Here is a 21,552-nt window from a genome sequence, read left to right as displayed (position 1 = left end):
ATAAGGTAAAAGGAGTTAAGGGCCAAAGCAGGGAGACCAGTTAGGAGGTTACTATGGAAATCCAGGTGAAAGAAGTGGATGGCTCAGATGGAGGTGATGAGAAAGGTATCCTTTTTTTTTGGTCTTTCCTGAAGAATTAGATTTGCTACATAAAAAGAAAAGAAGGAGTTGAAAAAGCTTCTTGAGTAACTCAAGGATGGGGTTACCATCAGCTGAAAAAGAGAAGCCTGGAGATGAAGCTAGTTTTGCATGGTAGAGACCAGAATTTTAGTTTTGGACATATGACATTTGAGATCTGTTAAACATTTCTAATAGGCGTGTCAAGGAGTCAGTTGGATACACAAATTCAAGTTTGGAAAGGAGTTTGGAGCTGGAGAAATAAGTTTGGGAGTCTTAAACGTATGGTTGGAATTTAAAGCAAAAGACAACGAGATCGCCATGAGACTAACTGTACTGTAAATGGAGAAAGCAAGAGTAGAAAGAACTAACTGGACATTGGATTTAATGATGTAGAAGTCACTGTTGATAATGACAGGAACAAGTTCAGAGAATCATATGGACAGAAGCCTAATTAGCATGCTTTAAAAGAGAATTTGAGGAAAGGAATTGAAGACACAAGTAGAGTCAACCCTTGAAATTTTACTGCAAAGGAAAGCACGGAGATGGCATGATAACTGTCTGGGATATGAGAAATTTCTATTAGGATGGGAGAATGACAGTATTTTGGCAAATTTTTTCTTTTGCTTTTTAAAATCAGCATGACATCTTCCCAAAGGGAGAGGAAAGATGTTGTAGGCAAGAGAGTGGAGAAATGTTGGAGTGAAATTTTGAGGAGGAGAAGAGTACTAAGAATGTGGAGTACAGAGACTGATTTTGGATAGGAGTACGATACATACGAAAACTTTAGTGGATATTCAATATCATGATTCAGTTAGTCACTCAGAAAATCTCAGCCAGCCACTATTATGGTTTTCATTGCTATTCAGTTTACAATTACTTTTTGTTGTTCTTAGTCATATAAAAATTATATACATAATAGGGACTTCCCTGGCGGTCCAGTGGTTAAGACTCTGAGCTTCCACTGCAGGGGGCACAGGTTCCATTCCTGGTCTCAGAACTAAGATCCCATATGCTAAGCGGTGCGGCCGGAAAAAAAAAAAAAATTATACCCGTAATAAATAATTGGTTGAATAGATGATATCTAAGGAATAAAACCACAAAAATTTTGCAGATATGCTTGTCCTTGTGGTTCTTTGTATTTCCCTACCTCCTGTTTTTTCTCTGATGACACCTGGTACAGCAGGTGCAGAAGGACTTTTTCCCGTGGCACTGTGCATTCGCTTTTCTATCATTTTATTGCTTTTGTATTTCATCTTCAGATAGTATATTTTTGCTATTGTTTTCTGGTTCTGAGTCCTTCTGCTAATTTCTTCACTTTTATTTTTCAATTCATCTCTCAATTTTCTAGATTTCAGTTGCTTTTGGCATTTCTCAAGTGTATTTTTAATATTGTTACTGAGATATAATTGACACAATGAACAGCATGCATTTAAAGTACACAGTTTGGTTGCTTTTGACAAATGCATATTCCTGTGATACCATCACTGTAATCAAAATAATGAACATATCCATTACCTCCAAGTTGTCTCTTCGTCATCTTTCTCTTTTGCCCTTTTCTCCCTCTCCACCCCCAAACAAATACTGATCTGCTTTCTGTTACTGCAGATGAGTTTAAATTTTCTAGACATTTATTTACATGAAATCACATGTATGCAGTTTCTTCTGGCTTCTTTCATTTAGCATAATTATTTGAGATCCGTCCATGCTCTTGCATGTATCAATGGTCCATTTTTTATTGCTGAGTAGGGTTCCATTGTACGGATATACTACAATCTTTTTAATCCGTTGACCTATTAATGGACATTTGGGACAATAACATTGGGACAGTTATTTGACCATTACAAATAAAGCTGCTATAAAAATTCATGAACAAGCCTTTGTATGCACATATTCTTTCATTTCCCCGGATAAATACTTAGGAATGAATGGCAGGGTCATTTGATAGGCATATTTTACACTTTTTCAGGAACTGTCAAACTGTTTGCTAAAGTAGGTCTTCCATTTTATATTTCCACCAGAAGTTCCTGAAATTTTTATTGTCCCATATGTGTGCCAACACAATATGATCAGTTTCTTTAATTTTAGCCCTTCTGATAGATGTGTAGTCATATCTCATTTGCATTTTCCTAATAATTAATAATTTGGGGGCATCTTTTCCTGTGCTTATTTATTATCAGTATATCTTTGAGGGAATGCCTGTCCAAATGTTTTATCCATTTAAAAAATTAGGTTGTGGTTTCCTTATTATTGAGTTGGAGAGAACTTTGTATATTCTGCATACATCTTTTTTTTTAAAAAATTTATTTATTTATTTTTGTCTACTTTGGGTCTTCATTGCTGCGCATGGGCTTTCTTTAGTTGCAGCCAAACGGGGCTTCTCACTGAGGTGGCTCCTCTTGTTGCAGAGCACCGGCTCTAGGCGCGCAGGCTTCAGTAGTTGTGGCACACAGGCTCAGTAGCTGTGGCTCACGGGCTCTAGAGTGCAGGCTCAGTAGTTGTGGTGCACAGGCTTAGTTGGTCCACGGCATGTGGGATCTTCCTGGACCAGGGCTCAAACCCGTGTCCCCTGCATTGGCAGGCGGATTCTCAACTACTCTGCTACCAGGGAAGCCCTCTGCATACGTCTTTATCAGATGGTTTGCAAATGTTTTTTCCCAGTTTCGCTTGTCTTTTCATTTTTTCTTAACAGTGCCTTTTGTAAAGTTAGTTCTTAATTTTGATAAGTGAAAAAAAATTAACGACCTTTTTCTTTTATGAGTTGTGTTTCTTGTCTCAAGGCAAAGAAATTAGGTTTCATTGCCTTATCTAAGATCACAAAGATTTTCTCTTATATTTTATGCTAGAAATTTTTGGTTTTAGAGTTTACATTTAGGTTCTTTGATACATTTAGAGTTAATTTTTTATATGCCATAGTGAGAGTATGGATTGAAGTTTGTTTTCTGTTGTTGTTTTTTGAATGAGGATACCCAATTGCTGCAGCACCACTTGTAACAGTCTTCCTCCACAGAATTGTCTTTGTCCCTTTAACAAGAATCAATTGACCAAATATGTGTGGTTCTATTACTAGACTCTCTATTCTGTTCCACTGACATATTTGTTTATCTCTTATGTAATACCACATCATACTGATTATTGTAGATTTACAGTAAGTTTTGAAATCAAGTAGTGTAAATATTCTAACTGTTCTTTTTCAGAGTTGTTTGGATAATCTAGGACCATTGCACTTCTATGTGAATTTTAGAAGCAGCTCATCCATTTCTACAAAAATGCCTGTTGGAGGACTTCCCTGACAGTCCAGCAATTAAGACCCTGAGCTTCCACTGCAGGGGGCACAGGTTCGATCCCTGGTCAGGGAGCTAAGATCCCATATGCCACACGGCTCGGCCAAAAAGTTAAAAAAAAAAAAAAATGCCTGTTGGAATTTTGATCAGTTTGGAAGAGAATTAACATCTTAATAATATTGTCTTTTGTTTCATGAACACTATCTCTTCTTTTATTTAGGTTTTTAATTTCTCTTACCAGTGTTTTCTACTTTTCACTGTAATAGTCTTGCACAATGTTTGTCACATTTATATCTAAGTATTTCATATCTTTGAGACTATTGTAAATGGTATTTTCTAAAAATTCCATTTCTAATTGTTTATTACTATTACATAGAACACAATTCATTTTTGTACATGGATTTGCATCCTGCAAACTTGCAAAACTCACTAACACCAGTAGCTTTTTTTTTTTGAGATTTCTACAAAATTTTAATTAGTATTTTCAGATAATGAGAGGTTATTGTATCTACACAGAAGAAATAGAAGGCTATGAAATAAATAGCATACATATTTCTGGTAGTGGTATTCCTTTCTCTAATTTTAAAGTTTTCCTGATTATAGTACCACAATTAATAGCATTATTTCTATGAATTCACTCTACACTGGAAGTGTAGAATGTCATTATTAAACTAACTCAGGCAGATCTGACATTGACTTCTTTGCTTTTTTTTCTTTACATCTTTATTGGAGTATAATTGCTTTACAATGGTGTGTTAGCTTCTGCTTTATAACAAAGTGAATCAGTTATACATATGTCCCCATATCTCTTCCCTCTGGCGTCTCCCTCCCTCCCACCCTCCCTATCCCACCCCTCCAGGCAGTCACAAAGCACCGAGCTGATCTCCCTGTGCTATGCGGCTGCTTCCCACTAGCTATCTACCTTACGTTCAGTAGTGTATATATGTCCATGCCTCTCTCTCTCTTTGTCACAGCTTACCCTTCCCCCTCCCCACATCCTCAAGTCCGTTCTCTAGTAGGTCTGTGTCTTTATTCCCGTCTTACCCCTAGGTTCTTCATGACATTTTTTTCCCCTTAAATTCCATATATATGTGTTAGTATATGGTATTTGTCTTTCTCTTTTCCAGTAGCTTTTTTAAAAAAATAATTTTCTTTTTAAAAATTTTTGGCCGCACCTCAGGGTATGTGGCATCTTAATTCCCCGATCAGGGATCGAACCCACACCCCCTGCAGTGGAAGTGCAGAGTCTTAACTGCTGGACCACCAGGGAGATCCCTCCAGTAGCTTTTTGATGATCCCTAAGATTTTCTACATAGATAATGTTGTATGTGAATAAGACAGTTTTGCTTCTTCTTTTTCAGTTTGAACACTTTTGATTTCTCTTTGTTTTTGTTTTATTCCACTGGCTAAAATCTGCATTACAATGCTGAATAACATTAGTGAAAGTGGACAGTCTCATGTTGTCTTGGATCTAAGGAAAAAAGCATGTGTTTTTTTTACCATTAATTATGATATAAACTGCAAGGATTTTTTATAAATAGATGTCCTTTATCAGGTGAAGGAATTTCCCTACATTCCAAACCATTCCACTGGGAGTGGTTTTGTTTAATAGGAACGTTTGGAGATGTTTGGAGATATTTTTGGTCGTCACAACTGGGGCAGAGTGGTGCTTCTGGCTGCAAAACATACTGCAATGTACAACACAGCTTCCCACAACAAATGATTATCTGACCCAAAATGTCAGCTTCCCACAGGAAATAATTATCTGACCAAAATGTCGACAATGTTGAGGTTGAGAAACCCTTCCCTGCTTTATTACTAGTTTGCTGAGAGTTTTTTCTTTTTAAAATCAGGAAAGGATAGTGTAATCCCAAAATATTTTTCTGAATAAGATTTTTCTTTTTTAGTCTGTATGAAGTTTTTCTTTTTTCAGTCTGTTAATAGTGGTGCATTTCATCAGTTGATTTTCTTTTTTTTTAATCTAATTATTGTATTTTTAATTTATTTTTGGCCGCAATGGGTCTTTGTTGCTGTGCGCAGGCTTTCTCTAGTTGTGCCGAGCAGGGGCTGCTCTTTGTTGCAGTGCACGGGCCTCTCATCGCGGTGGCTTCTCTTGTTGCGGAGCACGGGCTCTAGGCGCACGGGCTTCAGTAGTTGTGGCTCGCGAGCTCTAAACCTCAGGCTCAGTAGTTGTGGTGCACAGGCTTAGTTGCTCTGTGTGACATGTGGGATCTTCTGGGACCAGGGCTCGAACCTGTGTCCCCTGCATTGGCAGGCGGATTCTTAACCACTGCGCCACCAGGGAAGCCCGTCATCAATTGATTTTCAAACGTTAAACAAATCTTACATTCCTGGAATAAATCATACTTTGTCATGATGTATTATTATCTCATATATTACTGAATTTAACTTGCTAAAATATTTTTAAGAATTTTTGCATCTATGATCAAAAGGGTTAATGATTTGCTGTTTTTTTGTTATCTTTCTTATTGACTTCTAATTTAATTTCATTATGATTGGAGAACATACTATGGATAATTTGAGTTTTTTTGATTTATTGAGACTTGTTTTATGGCCAAACATATGGTCCATTTTGGTAGGCGCATTTGAAAAGAATGTGTGGGGTTTTATTTTTTTGTTTTTTTGGTAATGTTTTTATAGATGAAGTATCTGATCAAAATCCAGAGAACTGGAAAATTTTCACCACTATTCTGTCAAACAGGAATGAAGTAGCATCCATTATATATAAACTAGAGATATATCTTTACAGAGCTCTTAGTTTCAATGGATTCCCACTGAGCAGCCTAATATTTTCTTGGAATAGAGGTCACCCTGCTCCTGGAATTTTTAAGCATTATCCAGTTTAAACTCTACATACCAGTAGGATAATCACTTATATTTGCAATGAGTATTAGCTAGGTATTCGCTAAAGCTCTGACAATTGAATCCAGCCAATTTTAAAGTGTAAACATATCTGTGCATGTGCCTGTTTCAGTACCCAATAGAAATCACTATTTCACTTTTGCTTATCAGCCTTGATAGAAGTGACATGTATGCCATTAGAAGTAAAGAACACAATTAGAACCGAAAAGACGTATTTCTTTCTCAAACTCTAGAAAAATGTTGATATTCTATTCAGTATCCAATAGGACACGTTCACATTCATATAGTATCACTTCTACAGCCTGGTCTTAATTATTTTCTTGGATAAAGCAACACTCAAGAGTGTTTTCTTTTGTGAATTTCACTGAACAGTTTTCCATTTTGTATGAGAAAAGAAAAAAAATTTTTAACTTTAAAATTAATGTTTTCATGAAATTATATATCTCATTTTAAGTTGGAGGAAAGTATGTTGGGCAGAATAGAGCAAAAGCTTTGCCAAAATTCAAATGTTAGAAAAATAGTTTGAAAGAGTTTGTAAAACATCTGTCATAATAGGTTTCTTCTATTCCTTACGTTGGAAGGCTGAATTTCACTGCGAAAATAATCCTATTGTGGAATAAAATATAATAGAGTTTCCTCTCTTTATATTAGTTATTTGTGGGTCAAAATGGAGTGTCAATTACAGTTGCCAAGTTCTTGTGTAGACAAATGAATCAGAAAAACACAGTAGCTATTTCATTTGGGACCTTGCTGAGCTGCAAGATTTTTAATGAGTTAAAATAATATTTTGGGTTTTGAGAAGAAAGTGTGAACTATCAAAAACACAGACATTTGACTTTAAAGTTAGGACAAAAACATGCAAAGTCATCTTGAGCAACAGACACATTGAACTTGGAGATAGAATCCCCTGAGTGATGGACCCCAGGACTGTTTTCTTTGGGCTATGCATCAAGGAAACCAGTCTGATGATACTGAAGCTCTTGAGAGAAGAGTCTTCTGTCACTAGCATGTATGCTCAAAAATTTGCATCTAAGAAAAATTATTTTACCACATGTCTGTATAGCCATGCCAAGATGATTATTTGATTTTCTTCTAGATGGGAACAAATAATAATCATAGTTACTACTAAAAACCAACTGGATAGAAACCACAGAATGTACAAGATATATAAGCAAATAGAATAAGTGAATTAGAAGAAATTTTTTAAAAATTGAGTGGATTAACAAGTGGGGTTTATTCCAGGAATGTAAGGATTCTTCAATATACACAAATCAATCAATGTGATACACCATATTAACAAACTGAAGGAGAAAAACCATATGATCATCTCAATAGATGCAGAAAAAGCTTCTGACAAAATTCAACATTTATGATAAAAACCCTCCAGAAAGTAGGCATAGAGGGAACTTACCTCAACATAATAGGCCATATATGACAAACCAGCAGCCAACGTTGTTCTCAATGGTGAAAAACTGAAACCATTTCCACTAAGATCAGGAATAAGACAATGTTATCAACTCTCACTACTATTATTCAACATAGTTTTGGAAGTTTTAGCCACAGCAATCAGAGCAGAAAAAGAAATAAAAGGAATCCAAACCAGAAAAGAAGAAGTAAAACTGTCACTGTTTGCAGATGACATGATACTATACATAGAGAATCCTAAAGATGCTACCAGAAAACTACTAAAGCTAATCAATGAATTTGGTAAAGTAGCAGGATACAAAATTAATGCACAGAAATCTCTTGCATTCCTATACACTAATGATGAAAAATCTGAAAGAGAAATTAAGGAAACACTCCCGTTTACCACTGCAACAAAAAGAATAAAATATCTAGGAATAAACCTACTCAAGGAGACAAAAGACCTATATGCAGAAAACTATAAGATACTGATGAAAGAAATTAAAGATGATACAAAGAGATGGAGAGATATACCATGTTCTTGGATTGGAAGAATCAACATTGTGAAAATGACTATACTACCCAAAGCAATCTACAGATTCAATGCAATCCCTACCAAACTACCAATGGCATTTTTCACAGCACTAGAACAAAAAATTTCACGATTTGTGTGAAAACACAGAAGACCCCGAATAGCCAAAGCAATCTTGAGAAAGAAAAATGGGGTCGGAAGAATCAGGCTCCCAGACTTCAGACTATACTAAAAGCTACAGTAATCAAGACAGTATGGTACTGGCACAAAAACAGAAATATAGATCAATGGAACAGGATAGAAAGCCCGGAGATAAATGCACGCACATATGGTCACTTTATCTTTGATAAATGAGGCAAGAATATACAATGGAGAAAAGACCGCTTCTTCAATAAGTGGTGCTGGGAAAACTGGACAGCTACATGTAAAAGAATGAAATTAGAACACTCTCTAACACCATACACAAATATAAACTCAAAATGGATTAGCGACCTAAATGTAAGACCGGACACTAAAACTCTTAGAGGAAAATATAGGAAGAACACTTTATGACATAAATCACAGCAAGATCCTTTTTGACCCACCTCCTAGGGAAGTGGAAATAAAAACAAAAATAAACAAATGGGACCTAATGAAACTTCAAAGCTTTTGCACAGCAAAGGAAACCATAAACAAGACGAAAAGGCAACCCTCCGAATGGGAGAAAATATTGAGCTCATGCAGCTCAATAACAAAAAAACAAACAACCCAATCCAAAAATGGGCAGAAGACCTAAGTAGACATTTCTCCAAAGAAGATATACAGATTGTCAACAAACACATGAAAGGATGCTCAACACCACTAATCATTAGAGGAATGCAAATCAAAACTACAATGAGATATCACCTCACACCGGTCAGAATGGCCATCATCAAAAAATCTACAAACAATAAATGCTGGAGAGGGTGTGGAGAAAAGGGAACCCTCTTGCACTTTTGGTGGGAACGTAAATTGATACAGCCACTATGGAGAACAGTATGGAGGTTCCTCAAAGAACTAAAAATAGAACTACCATATGACCCAGCAATCCCACTACTGGGCATATACCCTGAGAAAACCGTAATGCAAAAAGAGTCATGTACCACAATGTTCACTGCAGCTCTATTTACAATAGCCAGGACATGGAAGCAACCTAAGTGTCCATCAACAGATGAATGGATAAACAAGATATGGCACATATATACAATGGAATATTACTCAGCCATAAAAAGAAATGAAAGTGAGTTATTTGGAGTGAGGTGGATGGACCTAGAGACTGTCATACAGAATGAAGTAAGTCAGAAAGAGTAAAGGAAATACTGTATGCTAACTCCTATATATGCAATCTAAAAAAAAAAAAAAAAAGCCTAGGGGCAGGACAGGAATAAAGATGCAGACATAGAGAATAGACTTGAGGACACAGGGAGGGGGAAGGGTAAGCTGGGATGAAGTGAGAGAGTAGCATTGACAAATATACAGTACCCAATGTAAAATAGATAGCTAGTGAGGGACAGCTGCATAGCACAGGGAGGTCAGCTCGGTGCTTTGTGACCACCTAGAGGGGTGGGATAGGGAGGGTGGGAGGGAGACGCAAGAGGGAGGAGATATGGGGATATATGTATACGTATAGCTGATTCACTTTGTTATACAGCAGCAACTAACACAACGTTGTAAAGCAATTATACTCCAAAGAAGATGTTAAAAAATAATTAAGTGGATCAAGTAGGTTTGTTAGCATTAATCTGTTTTTTTCCAAGTAGTGATTAGAAAAAAAAAAAAAAAATTAAACACAACCGATGTTTTTGGCACCTACAGCAAGGCCCAGGGTTGTTAATGATTTTAAAGATAATTGTGACAATTTAAAGAAAATGGAAACAATTACTTTATAATCTGATAAATAAAAAAATTTTGGACATGCATGCACCCTGTAAGCATTTGGTGCTGCTTTGTTTTCCATTTTAAGTGAAAGTCATTTTAACATTTCTGTCCAAATTTTTGTTATCCTAAGGCTTAACTCTAGTATCTGCTTTTCTGTAAATGCCTTCCCAGATGATCCAAAAATTATATGCAGCTACTCTCGTCTTTATTTTCTCTTAACACTGTATTTATACCCCTACTCAAACATGCCTCTTGTTTAAGGAATATTGTAAGGGAGATTTGCTAAAGGAATACCCTAAATTAAAGACTGATCTCTTACATTTAGGAAGGTCATTCCCTGCAACTGAAAGAAAAATATCAGGGTGGAAGAAAGCAGATAGATAAGAAATAGGGAACATCTATCCTACCAGAAAGATGAAACAATAAAATTCTAGAAATTAATGAGATGTCACTGCCAGAATCCTAGTTTTTCCTGTATTGCAAATATATGTTACTATCCTGCCTACTAAGATGAATCACATCTGACATTCCTATTGTGAGTTCAAGGCCATGTCTTACTTATAGTTCTATTCCTAACACTACACAGTTAAGAGCTAGAGAGAAGATGGATGGAAAGTTATCAGGGAATCACATTTAAGCATTAATTTAATTAGATCTTTTCCCTCCTATCCATAGGAACAGGAATTTTGATTAGTGTGGACTGTGGGCAGGAGGGTTGGGGGAGAACCAAGGTAGGTAATTTAGAACAAGGGGCAAGTCTGCACAGAGTGGGATTGAGCAGTTGGTCTCTAATTACACTTTGGGGCTTATGGGAAACGAGTGAAACATGATGGCACCTGAGGGATTGAAGTTAAAAGTAAAAAAACAAAACAAAAACAAAAAACACCAAGGACGGTTTTGCAACCTTATGTGGAGTTGACTAGTATGTTACTTTTCTTTTCCCATAACATGTTTGAATGCTTTTTCTACATTTTCTGTGCTTACCTACCAACCTACTGGTGTCACAAGGTTAATCCATCCATTTCTTGAGAAAAAAAGAATTATAAGATAATACAGAAAGTAACTTAGTTACTGCTGAGTTTTAAAAATTCCTTGAAATGCAAACCACAAAGGAAATACTTGGTTGCTTCTCTAAGGGATGGCGGAAATTGGTAGGACAAGATACTGTTTCTGGTTTTTGCTTTCATTCTCTGAAGACATTTTTGTGTTTCTTGGTTCCGTGTGTGTGTGTGTGTGTGTGTGTGTGTTTCCAGAAACATGTAGCATATTCTTGAGCCAGACCACATGCCTATGAGTCAAAGCTTCAGCCTGCGTTTGTCTTAAACCGTGAAGCTCTGGGTGTAACCTAACAGAACCTGGCAGGTTGTCTGAATAGTTCTTTCACCACTTGACCCAAAATATAGTAAATCAGCTGACATATTGTTCCAATTTTACATTAGTACTCATATTTTAATAAGGAAAGGAAGAGTGTGTTCTATCAAGATTTTCAAATACAAACAAAATCTAGTTTCAGATCCAAACTATTACAGAATTTAATATTGGAGTCACCAAATGTAGTTTGCTTGTTTTTTTTTAACTTTATATGTAAGTATTTTAGCATTTGCTATGGATTGAATTATGTCCCCTCCCCCATTCCAAATACATATTTTGAAGCCCTAACTCTGCAGTGTGATAGTATTTGGAGTTGGGGGCCTTTGGGAGATAATTAGATTTAGATGAAGCCATGAAGGTGGAACCCTTCATGGGCGTAATGATGGGATTAGAAACCTTGTAAAAAGAGGGAGAGACATCAGAGCTCTCTCTCTGCCATGTGAGGACACAGGACACGCAGGAAGTCATCTGCATACCCGATGAGGAAGAGGGCCCTCACCAGGAACCAAATTGTCCAACAACTTGATCTTGGATTTCCAGCCTCCAGAACTATGAGAAATAAATGTCTGTTGTTAAACCATCCAGTCTATCATATATATATATTTTTTCGCGGTACGCAGGCCTCTCACTGCTGTGGCCTCTCCCGTTGCGGAGCACAGGCTCCAGACGTGCCGGCTCAGTGGCCATGGCTCACGGGCCCAGCCGCTCCGCGGCATCTTCCCGGACCGGGGCACGAACCCGTGTCCCCTGAATCGGCAGGTGGACTCTCAACCACTGCGCCACCAGGGAAGCCCCAGTCTATCATATTTTGTTACAGCAGCCCGAACTAACATAGCATTTTCAAGTTTGGAAGTTTCACTGAGTTGCATTTAAAGTAAAACTTGATACTAGAAACTCAATGTCTATAAGAGGTAGTAGTTGTAGTATTAATGATGGTGGTGTGATGATGGAATTTAATGAATTATCCTTTCTCTCTTGCTAAAATTTCTGGGGGAAAGTCAGTTAAGGTGGGGGTGAAATTTTATTATTCCTTCTAAGTAAATGTTGGCGCTATGAACATTGACCACATGCACCATCCTTAGCTCTGCTATCTCTAAAATGAATTAAAACATTTTGCACCTTTATTTTTAAAAAGACATCCTATATTACAAAGAAAAAAAAACACCATATATTTCTGCTACTTTTAAAAATAGATCCAGTTATAGAACTTCAATTAGGTTAGGTGACTGATCCAGTCACTCAGCCAGTTAGTGACAAGGCTCCCTCCTCCCAGCCCAAGGAAAGTATTTTTAGTCTCAGGGCAGAAGCCTAACTCTAGCCTATGGCATTTTTCTCAGAAATATTTTGTCTATGCTCTGAATTCATTAAGGCCTGATTAGAGCTAAAAAAGGCAAAAGATAAATAAATTAAAAAGGATTGGGGCTTCTTTCAAAAGCCAGAAGAGGCTATTTTTCCCTGCTTTCTGCTAACACATCTCTTCCCACGAGGCAATAAGCACTGAACTACATACCGTAGGGTGGAATGGGAATAAGAAAATGAACAGGAGAAGGTTTTTCTGAATATGATTCTCCCAAACTGTCTAAGGGATAGTTTAAGGATGACTTATCTCTCAGCGGCCCTCTCCATCTGTTTCTTTCTTTCTATACTTACATACACTTCAACTTCTCCTAAAACGAGGAAGCCATCGTTCAATCCTGTCTTCACTTGGAACTATAATTCCCGACTCTGTTTTTTGTTACTAAAGCTTTGGGAATCATAACAGATATGCATTGAGTGTTCACTAATTGTCAGATCGTATTCTCAGGACTGTACCGGATTGCTATTTAAACCTGACAACAATCCTGGGAGCTAGGATCTATTAATATGCTCCTTGTATAGATAAGGTAACTGAGGCCGAGGTGTTTAACTAACTTGTCAAAGTTCTCACATTGGAAAGTGTTGAACTTCAAAGCACAAGCTCTTAACTCCTGCCTTTCCATGTATGTGTGTTACACTGCTCACCACACTTTCTCACCCTGTTGACCCTTATCCTTCTATTTCTAAACTACTGTGCTTGTCCGTTTACCAAGTTCCTCTCAATATTGGCCTGAAATCTTCCAGTTGTATACATTGAAAGGCACAAGATGAATAGAAAGAATAAATACTTTAAGTGCCAGTTATTTTTAAATCATGTTTGACATTATGACAGCATAATTCTATGTAAAAATTTGGAAATAGTCTGTTGAATAAATGTGAATAAATATTGATAAACTTGGAGTATGCATTAGTTGAAATGCTGTGTGCCATTAATAATGCTTACATTAGAATACTAATTAATTAAGCTGGAGGCAATAAAATCACCATGAAGTAAAAACAAAAACTTTCAAAAATCCATCCATAGAAACACTGAAAAAAATAACAAAAAATATATATTTTTAATAACAAAACCTATTACAGTGAGTAATAGAATCCTGGTGAGATATTTCCGTTTATCTATTTTTTTAGTAGGTTCTAAATTTTCCATAGTGAGCACATAATACTTCAATGGTGGAAGGATAAGACACATTTGAAGTGTAGTAGAAATAGTATACGTGCAAGAGCTGAGATATCCTGAGTCTTAGTCAACAAATATCTGTGTGGTTTCAGGTAAATAACTTCTTTGGATATCAGTTTCCTCATTTGTAAGAAGAGCACAAGGGACTACATATTAATTACAGCTCCCATATATCATATTGTAACTTTCACTTACATATACTTTCAAAATCTTTCATATAGGGCTTCCCTGGTGGCGCAGTGGTTGAGAGTCCGCCTGCCGATGCAGGGGACACGGGTTCGTTCCCCGGTCCGGGAAGATCCCACATGCCGCGGAGCGGCTGGGCCCGTGAGCCATGGCCGCTGAGCCTGCGCGTCCAGAGCCTGTGCTCTGCAACGGGAGAGGCCACAGCAGTGAGAGGCCCGCGTAAAGAAAAAAAAAAAAAAAAAAAAAAAAAAAAAAAAATCTTTCATATAATCATGAAAAGTAGACAATATTAGCCAGCTTTTTCTGAATGAAGAAGTTGAGTTTCTGAGCACTTAAGAAACAAACGGTAGGTGGTGAGGACCAAGAGTCAAAACCATGTATTTTCAAAGAGGATATTTAAAATCTCCTCCATCAAAAATATATATATATATATATATATATATATTTTTTTTTTTTTTTTTTTTTTGGCTGCGTTGCTGTGCGCAGGCTTTTCTCTAGTTGTGGAGAGTGGGGACTACTCTTCGTTGCGGTGCGTGGGGTTCTCATTGCAGTGGCTTCTCTTGTTGCAGAGCACAGGCTCTAGGCGCGCAGGCCTCATTTGTTGTGGCACATGGGCTCAGTAGTTGTGGCTCACAGGCTCTAGAGTGCAGCATCAGTAGTTGTGACGCACAGGCTTAGTTGCTCTGCAGCATGTGGGATCTTCCCGGACCAGGGCTCGAACCCATGTCCCCTGTATTGGCAGGCAAATTCTTAACCACTGTGCCACCAGGGAAGTCCCCATCACAAATATTTTATAAACTACATTCATATAGTTCCTATTACTTGTGACCTCCTTTCTTCACGTCATTCTTTCGACTATTACCTCCAAATTCCTTCCAATCTTTTGGGTCTTGTTCAGTGGTTTCTTTCCCCTTTATGCTAGCAATTTCAGAATATATTACCTATTTCTCCAAAAGCCTTTCCTTAATCAGCCTAGCTGACTGTATCTCCTCACCATTTTTGGCACACACACACACACAATGAGGTTGTTGAGACGTTACGTGTCTGTGCCTGCTCTTACTTCATTAATGATAAGGACCATATCTTTTGTTGATACTGTATTTTACTCTTAAACACACACACATATGCTTCAACAGTTGCAAATCACTAAATGGGTCAGCACATTGTAACTTGGGTTTTGCAGATTATATCAGTTTGGGGGAAGTCCCTGGAAGGTGGTGTGTGTGTGTGTTCTGCAAACGCTGGGTTCCCACATAGTAGGCACCATTTTCCTCCTTTTCTGCTTCAAATGAGGCCACAGGTGACTCTTCGCTCTACAGGTCCTAAGTGGAAGTTAAGGTACTAATCTCCACGTAAGATGCCACCAGTCCCGCTGATCAGGCACGGAATATGTTCATGGGCATGTTTATCTGTCACTGTCACAGCCAGCCACTGGCAACCCTCATACCACTGCCTTCTCCCTCTTGGCTGCAAAAACTGTAGAACCAATGTTATCATTATTTTGTACTCCTAGTGTCCTATAGGTAATTTAATTTTTATTAAAATAGTTTTGTTGTTGCATCCCTTCCTGAGTCTTTGGGGTTTGTAATGGAGGAAAATCTATATGACCTTACACTGAACATCACATCTGCCCCCTGCAACACTGGACCACATTCCTGTAACTGACCTAGTCCTTCTGACTCTCACTCACCTTTTGATAAGTTATAGGAGGTGCCTTATCTCTTCATAATCATTCATTCAACTATTCAACACATAGTTATTGAAAGTTCATTATGTGCCAGTTCGTTATGTGACCAAAGTTTTGGTCACAGATCAAGAATGAGACATGGGGGAGCCAACCTTGGAGAGCTGAGCGTAAAAAATAAAATAAAATAAAAAATAAATTTAAAATAAAATAAAAGAAGAATGAGACAAAGCCGCTTCCCCCTTTTGGAGTTTATATTCTAAAGAGAAACACAGATATTAAGCAAGTAACTATATATTAACTGTAAAGATAGCTGCTATTAAAAAACGTCAGAACAAAGGACTGAATAGTAATGTGCCTGTACATGCATGCTTGTGTGTGTGTGCGAGTGTGTATATCCATGTGTGTCCCTGCATGTGCCCTATTTTAGATTGGGCTCTAGGAAGAAAGTCCTCTATGAGAAAGTGGCATTTGAATGGAAGTGTGGGGAAGGGGTTTCATTTGAGGGAGAAGCAAACATAAATGTCACAAGCAGGAGTATCTGGATTTCCCTGCAATTCAAGGCAGACATGTCTTAGGCATAAACTGAATCTCCTATTATATATAGTTTACTGGTTTACAAAGAAATGAAATAAGATATCTCAAGAAAATATTTATAAAGGCAAATTTCAACATTTAAATATTAAATTATGTGCCTAAGCAATTATTTGCTTTATAAAGTGAGCCCCAGGGACATAACTGTTGAAAAGACCCATTTGTCCCTCAAAACTATCAAATCGGTTACAGCAAGATTTAAATGAGGTAGTGGGTATGATTGCTCATAAAACAGACAACACCCCCAAACCAAAAAGCTATACATGGTGATTCAAATATTAGGGATTATTATATAAAAGTGTACTATATTTTGAAGTATATTAACATTTATACAATGTCTATTGATATGTTTACTTCTGTTTATCTGATTAATAGATTTTGACAACCCAACATTTTATATATTCCTTCTCAGCCCAGTAGAACCAGCCATATATTTACTGGCAGGTGGAGGTGCAGACCCACATCACTGTTAGCAAGACCCTTCTGAGCCCCTAACCCATCCAGGATGCTACATCCATATTGGATGTTGTACAGAGGTAACAAGTGTGATCCTGGCTCTCAAGTAGCTTATAAATTAGTCTGGGGAAAGGAGACTCCTTTTACCACCAATGACAGTAACAGCAAAGGACAGTAAACAGCCTTTCCCTCCTTATACACCAAAGATACCCAGCTAAGCAAGTTGGATGTCAAGATTAATGAAGAATAAGAGGTACACTTCATACATAACACAGAGGGGAGGCTGACCTGATTCCATAAAGAGGCAAATGAAGTTAAGAGTTTCCATCTTGAGAGGTGACAAGGTGAAACTGGAGGGAGAGAGGAATTCTAAAGATTATAGGTTATAATCACAGAGAATTACAGAGTTCAAAGCTTTGGTTTAGTGTCATTTAGAGTCATAGTAAGAGGTGTGTGTATTTTTAGGAGTGTTCCGATGAAGGAGGACTGAAAGTCTTAAGGAACAAGCTTCTTCGTATTCAGTACTAAACTGGAACTTTATACTAACTATATAAAGCAGCAAAGCAATTACACCCGTGCTTTATTTTTACAGATGATTGGAGGGATTAAGCGCCTTGCTCCCTGGCAGGTGGTTAGTGAGTTACAGGGCAGGAACTCAGTGTAGGAACTCACTAGGTTCCTAGTTTACATTATCCATGGTCACAGTCTCCTTCCACTGTCCCAGGTAGCCTCTTGATTTCAAAATCATGGGCCAGCCTTGCACTATGACCTAGCTTTAAGCCAGTGGTGACTTTTGGAGAAGGTATATTGCATATCCATATGACATGATGACATGTCATATATTTAGAGAATTTTCAATCTTCTTCATCTTGCTTCTTTGTTAACTATGAAGTATTAGGTCATCTGTGCTTCAAAAATGTCTCAGTGCATCCAAGAATCTGTTCCAAAGTTACCATATTTTTGGAAAACACGTCATTGTTATGTATTATAAGATGTAATGGAAATTTTATGTTAAAATTCCAAAATCATTAATATCTTTCTTGTAAAACAGCCATTATACTTTAACAGGATCTATAAAAAATAAGAGTGATGCAATTGATAAAGTGGTTTATTTCTGAATCTTGACGTTTCTGTTTTAAGCACATCAAATATTTAGTAAAAAATCTTAACAGTAAGTAAAAACACACTAGTCTGCTATATATGAACACAAACTTAAGCTAGGAAGGTCTTACTTGTTTTTAGATCAAGAAAACAAAATCAAGGATGATAAAAGCTCTGTTTTTCCATTAACACATCAAGAATCACTTTTTGTAGTTGTGTTCTGGTTCTGTTCTTTATACCCTCCACGAGAAACCGTGACCACATGGTCCATTTAATGTTCACTAGGCTTAATCATTCTAACACATACTGTTGTCAAATAGTATGAATGGCAGCACTGAATCTCATTGATTGTTCTTTTGTCATTTGGAGCATAATAAGCCACTGATAATGTTTGCAAAGCTGAAGATCCCATACTGTTCTGGAAGGGTGGGGGGGAGGGATTGTTAGGGAATGTGAGATTGACATGTACCCACTGCTGTATTTAAAATGGATAACCAACAAGGAACTACTGTATAACACAGGGAACTCTGCTCACTATTATGTAACAACCTAAATGGGAAAAGAATTTGAAAAAGAATAGATACATGTATAATATATGTAGAACTGAATCACTTTACTGTATACCTAAAACTATCACAGCACTGTTAATCAACTATACTCCAGTATAAAATAAAAAGTTAAAAAAATAGTACCAGTTGTTTACACTATAAAACAATATCAAGGTGTTTCCCTGGTGGCGCAGTGGTTGAGAGTCCACCTGCCGATGCAGGGGACGCGGGTTCGTGCCCCAGCCCGGGAAGATCCCACATGCCACAGAGCGGCTGGGCCCGTGAGCCATGGCCGCTGAGCCTGCGCGTCCGGAGCCTGTGCTCCGCAGTGGGAGAGGCCACAGCAGTGAGAGGCCTGCGTACCGCAAAAAACCAAAACAAAACAAAACAATATCAAGTCTTGAACCAAGGTTTTAGTGAAAAAATACACACAGGCTATGGGACTCTGGCCTGTTTAGGCACAAGACTAGTGCAGAGTGAGGGCAACTATGAATGATAATAACAATGACGACAACAGCAGGAAGAAGAATTCATTACTTCTAACAGTAATAGTAGTAACAGCTAACTCTTTTTTTTTTTTTTTTTTTTTTTTTTTTTCAACATCTTTATTGGGGTATAATTGCTTTACAATAGTGTGTTAGTTTCTGATTTATAACAAAGTGAATCAGCTATACATATACATGTGCTCCCATGTGTCTTCCCTCTTGCGTCTCCCTCCCTCCCACTCTCCCCCTCCCACCCCTCCAGGCTGTCCCAAAGCCCCGAGCTAATATCCCTGTGCCTTGCGGCTGCTTCCCCCTAGCTATCTACCTTACTACGTTGTAACAGCTAACTCTTGAAAGCTTAGTATGTCTCAGGCTCTGAACTAGGCATGTGACATCAAGAACCACATTTAAAGACTCTATGAAGTAGAATAAAAATAATATTATTTTAAAATAATTATTAAATAATTGAATGCTCACTATGTGCCTAAGACTTTACAGGATATCTCATTTAATTCTCACAAAACCCTCCAAAGTTCTTTGGGGAAGTAGGCGTTTAAAAAGAGAATCAAGGTGTAACTGACATATAACCTTTATTAGTTTCAGTGGCACAATGTGATGATTTCATATTTGTACACATTGTGAAATGAGCACCATAATAAGTCTAGTTAACATCTGTCACCACACACAGTTACAAAATTTTTTGTGTGTGTGATGAGAACTTTCATGATTTATTCACTCAGCAACTTTTGAAGATGCAATACAGTATTGTTAACTATAGTCTCAAATGCTGGCAAGTGGGAGCAGAAATCATTACTACGGTTCCCTGAGCACGGATGCCACCTTTTCCCTGCAGGTGAGGAAGGGGACTTGCTGAGATCCAATGTGGTTCAAGAGCATAGAGAAGCCAACGTTTGTAAACACTCTTGTTACTAGGGACACATTTATGTTGGACAGGCCCTTATGGAATGATGATGCAAATACTGAGCATAAAAGGATAGCAGCACATCAAGAATTAGGGCTTCTAGATCTGGTGAGACCCTGCTTTGCAGATGGCAGATGGTGTCAAGAGCAGCTCCGTGCCCTCATTAGGGATGTTGAATTCAACGGGATATGATGCCAAGTTGCATCTGCTCTCATGCTGGGTGGCCATTTTGCTTCAGAGATGTTTTGGGTGTGTCCTCGGCCACTTAAATGAGGAGCTGACTCTAACTGCTTCTACGTGTGATGTATCGATGGATGTGACAATATGCTGTCATTGTTCCAGTGAGTACTTCTGACACACTGCAGCAGGGTGAGGTGAATGTCCCCATTTTACAGATGGAGAATCAGAGGCTTAGTGTCACTCTGTATCTTGTCCAAAGTCATTCAGATGATTAGTTGTAGAGGCAGGCTTCAGCCTGAGGATGGCTGACCTCAACTCTTCACTTATTATCCCCTCACTCTGTGTGAATAAAGTACTGGTTGAGGAAATAGACCCTCCCCTTCACCCCTGCCCCGACTAAGTGCATAACAATATTATCGACATTTTTTATTTTGCACACAAGCAATAAGTTCATCTCATAAATTTCTCCTATTTTTGCATTTTCCTCTCTTAAAATACATGGCCAATTAAACACTTTTCTTTTTTTTTCTATTTAGTCATTTACGTTCTTTTGTTCTTCATAGGTAAGTCTTTACTCTTAAATCTTTTAAAATATTGTTCTTTTGGGGAGCTTCCCTGGTGGCGCAGTGGTTGAGAGACCTCCTGCCGATGCAAGGGACACGGGTTCGTGCCCCGGTCCGGGAAGATCCCACATGCCGCGGAGCGGCTGGGCCCGTGAGCCATGGCCGCTGAGCCTGTGCGTCCGGAGCCTGTGCTCCGCAACAGGAGAGGCCACAGCAGTGAGAGGCCCGCGTACCGCAAAAAAAAAAAAAAAAAAAAAAAAAATTATTCTTTTGAATGATTTCACATCCTACTATTGCATTAATAATGATAAATAATCATTATTTATGTAGCGTATTGGTGACATTTAATTATGCTTTTGTTTGCTAGATCTCCTAATTGTGTTTCAGTGAAAGCTCAGATGAGGTTAGAAAGCTGAAAGCTACTTTAAAAATGCACGTTTACTGACCTCCCCCCAATTTATCTCTTGCGGCTGGATGCCTTCTGCCCTTAGCCAGTGACTGATGCAGAGTGGGTGCCCAGAAATGTCTTTCAGGTTAAATATCAAAACCTCTGCAGGTCAGTAAGTTAATAGCTTTTGTTTCTGTTCCTGGAGATGAGGCATTAGAGAGTGGGGGCGGGGTGTTTTATAGTAAACATTGAAAGAATATGTGGAGTGAATGATTTCTAAGTAGTGGGGTAGGATGGGGTGATAGGAGAGAAAAAAAGATTTCAGGTCGTGGTGATTTAGAAGGTTGTTTTAATTTTTTTGACCAAAGCTAGGATAAACTAGAAAATCTTTTCCAGTGCAGCAGTGAAGAGAAGGAAGATTAACA

General features: G+C 37.9%; 1 non-coding gene across 1 annotated transcript; it reads left to right on the top strand.

Moving 5' to 3' along the window:
• Nucleotides 1-15,987: 15,987 nt before the first annotated feature.
• LOC116746915 lies at nucleotides 15,988-16,065 on the top strand. The gene has a single exon (XR_004347918.1). It is a non-coding gene; the product is annotated as a small nucleolar RNA SNORD55/SNORD39 (small nucleolar RNA).
• Nucleotides 16,066-21,552: the final 5,487 nt, after the last annotated feature.

This window comes from Phocoena sinus, chromosome 21 (assembly GCF_008692025.1).
Source record: "Phocoena sinus isolate mPhoSin1 chromosome 21, mPhoSin1.pri, whole genome shotgun sequence".
NCBI lineage: Eukaryota > Metazoa > Chordata > Mammalia > Artiodactyla > Phocoenidae > Phocoena > Phocoena sinus.
The sequence above is the reverse complement of the archived record's forward strand: the minus strand, read 5'-3'. Positions and strand labels throughout refer to the sequence as shown.